Source organism: Arachis ipaensis, chromosome B10 (assembly GCF_059453495.1).
Source record: "Arachis ipaensis isolate K30076 ecotype BB chromosome B10, ASM5945349v1, whole genome shotgun sequence".
Taxonomy (NCBI): Eukaryota; Viridiplantae; Streptophyta; class Magnoliopsida; order Fabales; family Fabaceae; genus Arachis; species Arachis ipaensis.
Window position 1 is genome coordinate 74,509,152 of NC_142435.1, and position 5,151 is coordinate 74,514,302.

The window sequence follows — 5,151 nt, forward strand, 5'->3', positions numbered from 1 at the left end:
GGGTGAAGGAGGGCGAGTCTGAAGAGCCACTTCATCCACAGTCCCGTCATCCCTGTTTAAGATCTGGCAATCCGATTCCAATTCAGGATGACCAGCCTCGGAGGAAGGAACCGAAGAAGTCGGCACTGCAGAAGTCTTAGCGGCAGGAATAGGGGGGTTCAACATCATCGTCACCAGGGTCTTCAGGGACAATCTTGCCATCCTTTACAACATTGTCCAGGCCGAAGAGAGTAAGGTCGGCCTCGGGTGCAAGAACTCGAACCTGCTCCTTTAGGTTCTCATAAGCAGCATTTACGTTGCCTACAAGGTGACCCTGGAGCTCGGCATAATCAATCCGGGTAGACTCCAACTCCTCCCTGAGACGCATCACCTCCCTATAGGCTGTAACATAGCTATCTGATGAGGGGATAATTTATACGCTTTTTGGCATTGTTTTTAGTGTGTTTTTAGTATATTTTAGTTAATTTTTATTATGTTTTTATTAATTTTTAAATAAAAATCACTTTTTTGGACTTTACTATGAGTTTGTGTGTTTTTTTGTAATTTCAGGTATTTTCTGACTGAAATTGACGGACCTGAGCAAAAATCTGATTCAGAGGCTAAAAAAGGAGTGCACATGCTGTTGGATTCTGACCTCCGTGCACTCGAAGTGGATTTTCTGGAGCTACAGAAGCCCAATTAGTGCGCTCTTAATTGCGTTGGAAAGTAGACATCCTGGGCTTTCTAGCAATATATAATACTTCATACTTTCTCTGAGATTTGATGGCCCAAACAGGCGTTCCAAATCAGCTCAAGAATTCTGGCGTTTAACGCTGGAACTGGCACAAAAGCTGGAGTTAAACGCCCAAACTGGCACAAAAGCTGGCATTTAACTCCAAGAAAAGTCTCTACACATGGAAGCTTCAATGCTCAGCCCAAGCACACACCAAGTGGGCCCGGAAGAAGATTTCTGCATCAATTACTGATTTCTGTAAACCCTAGGCTACTAGTTCTCTATAAGTAGGACATTTTACTATTGTATTTTCATCTTTGGATTATCTTTTGATCCTTTGATCACGTTTTGGAGGCTGGCCATTTGGCTATGCCTAGACCTTTTGTTCTTATGTATTCTCAACGGTGGAGTTTCTACACACCATAGATTAAGGTGTGGAGCTCTGCTGTTCTTCATGAATTAATACAAAGTACTATTGTTTTTCTATTCAACTCAAGTCTATTTCTTCTCCAAGATATTCATTCGCACCCAAGAACATGATGAATGTGATGATTATGTGACACTCATCACCATTCTCACCTATGAACGCGTGACTGACAACCGCTTCCGTTCTACATGCAAACAAGCTTGAATGTGTATCTCTTGGGTTTCTAATCTAAGATTGGAACCTTCGTGGTATAGGCTAGAATTATTGGCGGCCATTCCTGAGATCCTGAATGTCTAAACCTTGTCTGTGGTATTCTGAGTAGGATCTAGGAAGGGATGACTGTGACAAGCTTCAAACTCGCGATTGTTGGGCGTGTGACGGACGCAAAAGGATCAGTGGATCCTATTCCAACATGATCGAGAACCGACAGATGATTAGCCGTGCAGTGACAGCTCATTTGGAACATTTTCACTGAGAGGACGGGAAGTAGCCATTGATAACGGTGATGCCCAACATAAAGCTTGCCATGGAAAAGGAGTATGAATGATTGGAAGAAGGCAATAGGAAAGCAGAGGTTCAGGAGGAAGAAAGCATCTTCATACGCTTATCTGAAATTCCAACCAAAGAATTACATAAGTATCTCTATCTTTATTTTATGTTTTATTTATCTTTTAATTATCAATTCTCCATCACCATCTGAATTCGCCTGACTGAGATTTACAAGGTGACCATAGCTTGCTTCAAGCCGACAATCTCCGTGGGATCGACCCTTACTTGGATGACCCAGTGCACTTGCTGGTTAGTTGTGCGGAATTGTGACAAAGTGTGATTCACGTTTAAGTGCTCCAAGTCTTTTGGCGCCATTGTTGATGATCATAATTTCGTGCACCAAGTTTTTTGCGCCGTTGCCGGGGATTGTTCGAGTTTGGACAACTGACGGTTCATCTTGTTGCTTATATTAGGTACTTTTCTTTTTATTTTTTAGAATTTTTAAGAATGAATTCTAGAGTTTCAAGGTGATGCTCTTATCATCACAGAAGATGAATGATTCTCATCAATTTAGCTACTGAATGTAATGTCCTGCTGAAGCTTGGTCAACCATGTCTAATCTTTTTAGACTAACATTGCATGATTCCTGGAATTCTTATTAAAAGTTTTGAACCCTTTATTTTCTTTTCCATAAAAGTTTCAAAAATCACAAAAAAAATTATAAAATCATAAAAATAAAAAAATATTTTATGTTTCTTGTTTGAGTCTAGTGTCAATTTTTAAGTTTGGTGTCAATTGCATTCTTCTTGCATTTTTCGAAAATATGCAATATGTTCTTCATTGATCTTCAAGTTGTTCTTGATGATTTCATTGCTCTGATCTTTAAATTCTCTTGTTTTGTGTGTTTTGTTGTTTCTCATATGCATTCTCAATTTGTTAGTGTCTCTTATATGAAAATTTTTAAGTTTGGTGTCCTGCATGCATTGTTTGTTTGATTTGAGTTTCCTAAGATTAATTATGTTTTGATTGTTTCTCATCATTGAAAAATTCAAAAAAAAAAATTCTCAAAACTATGTCTTTTCAAGTCAATAATACAGAGAATTGAAGATTCAGAACATTCAGCAGAGGAATTAAACAGAAAAAGCTGGGCGTTCAAAACGCCCAGTGAAGGTATGATTTTGGGCGTTAAACGCCAGAATGGATGCCATTCTAGGCGTTTAACGCCAGGATGACACTAGAGAGAAGATTTTGTTTTTGATCCAAATTTTTTTTCGAATCTTCATAATTTTTCAAAATCAAATCTTTTTCAAATCATATCTTTTCATTCATATCTTTTCAAAATCAATTTCTTTTCAATTTTTTATTTATTACTATTTTCAAAAATCCTTGCTACAATTAATAATTTAATTCAAGATTTTCTAGTTGTTACTTGCCTATTAAGAAAGGATCAAAAGTTTTAATTCTAGAATCATATCTTCTAATTTCTTGTTAGTCAAGTAATCAACTTTAATTTTAAAACTTTCTCTTTTTAGTTTGATTTTCAAGCATATCTTCTCAATCATATCTTTTCAATCACATCTTTTTCAAAATTTATTTTCAATCATATCTTTTTAATTTCTAATCTCAAAATCTTTTTTCAAAATCACTTAATTTCTTTCCCAATTTTAGTTTTCGAAAATCATCAATCAAATTTTCAAAATTTCTTTTAATTATTTCAAAATCTTTTACTTTAATTTCAAAAATTCTTCCCCTCTTCTCACATCCTTCTATTTAAAGGACTAACACTCTTCCTCAAGGTGCACTTCGAACTCCCTCCTTCTTTATATGTTCGAATTCTCTTCTATCTACCTCCTCCTTCTATTCTTCTTTTCCTCTGACACTTCAAGGAATCTCTATACTGTGACATAGAGGATTCCCTACTTTCTTGTTCTCTTCTCTTTCATATGAGCAGGAACAAAGATAAAGGCATACTTGTTCAAGCTGATCCTAAACCTGAAAGGACCTTGAAGAGAAAGCTAAGAGAAGCTAAAGCACAATTCTCTTTAGAGGGCCTAACAGAGCTTTTCAAGGAAGAAGAAACTATGGCAGCCGAAAACAACAATGCCAACAATGCAAGGAAGGTGTTTGGTGACTTTACTGCACCTACTCCCGACTTCTTTGGGAGAAGCATCTCAATCCCTGCCATTGGAGCAAACAACTTTGAGCTTAAACCTCAATTAGTTTCTCTAATGCAACAGAATTGCAAGTTTCATGGACTTCCATTGGAAGATCCTCTTCAGTTTTTAGCTGAATTCTTACAAATCTGTGACACTGTCAAGACCAATGGGGTTGACCCTGAAGTCTATAGACTTATGCTTTTTCCTTTTGCTGTAAGAGACAGAGCTAGGACATGGTTGGATTCACAACCTAAAGAAAGCCTGAACTCTTGGGAAAAGCTAGTCAATGCCTTCTTGGCAAAGTTTTTTCCACCTCAAAAATTGAGCAAACTTAGAGTGGAAGTCCAAACCTTCAGACAAAAGGAAGGTGAATCCCTCTATGAAGCTTGGGAAAGATACAAGCAATTGATCAGAAGATGTCCTTCTGACATGCTTTCTGAATGGAGCATCATAGGTATTTTCTATGATGGTCTGTCTGAACTATCCAAGATGTCATTGGATAGCTCTGCTGAAGGATCTCTTCATCTGAAGAAGACGCCTGCAGAAGCTCAGGAACTCATTGAAATGGCTGCAAATAACCAATTCATGTACACTTCTGAAAGGAATCCTGTGAATAATGGGATAGCTCAGAAGAAAGGAGTTCTTGAGATTGATACTCTGAATGCCATATTGGCTCAGAATAAAATATGGACCCAACAAGTCAATATGATTTTTCAGAGTCTGTCTGAAATGCAAGCGGCAACAGGCAGTACTAAGGAAGCTTCCTCTGAAGAAGAAGCTTATGACCCTGAGAACCCAGCAATCGATGAGGTGAATTACATGGGAGAACCCTATGGAAACACCTATAATCCTTCATGGAGAAATCATCCAAATCTCTCATGGAAGGATCAACAGAGACCTCAACAAGGCTTCAACAACAATAATGGTGGAAGAAACAGGTTTAGCAATAGCAAGCCTTTTCCATCATCTTCTCAGCAATAGACAAAGAATTCTAATCAAAGCCACTCTGACTTAGCAACCATTGTCTCTGATCTAATCAAAACCACTCAAAGTTTCATGACTGAAACAAGGTCCTCCATTAGATATTTGGAGGTACAAGTGGGTCACCTGAGTAAGAAAATTACTGAACTCCCTCCTAGTACTCTCCCAAGCAATACAGAAGAGAATCCAAAGAGAGAGTGCAAGGCCATAAACACGTCTCACATGGCCGAACCTGGAGAGGAGGAAGAGGCAGTGATCTCCACTGAGGAAGACCTCAATGGATGTCCATGGACCTCCATGGAGTTCCATGATGAGGAACCATGGGAATCTAAGGCTCACACAGAGACCATAGATATTCCATTGAATTTACTTCTGCCATTCATGCG

General features: G+C 38.2%; 1 non-coding gene across 1 annotated transcript; it reads right to left on the bottom strand.

Annotated features, from left to right (window-relative positions):
* Positions 1–4,111: 4,111 nt before the first annotated feature.
* On the bottom strand, positions 4,112–4,219 carry LOC148580443 (small nucleolar RNA R71). Its single transcript, XR_015896454.1, has one exon. It is a non-coding gene; the product is annotated as a small nucleolar RNA R71 (small nucleolar RNA).
* Between the last annotated feature and the right edge of the window lie 932 nt (positions 4,220–5,151).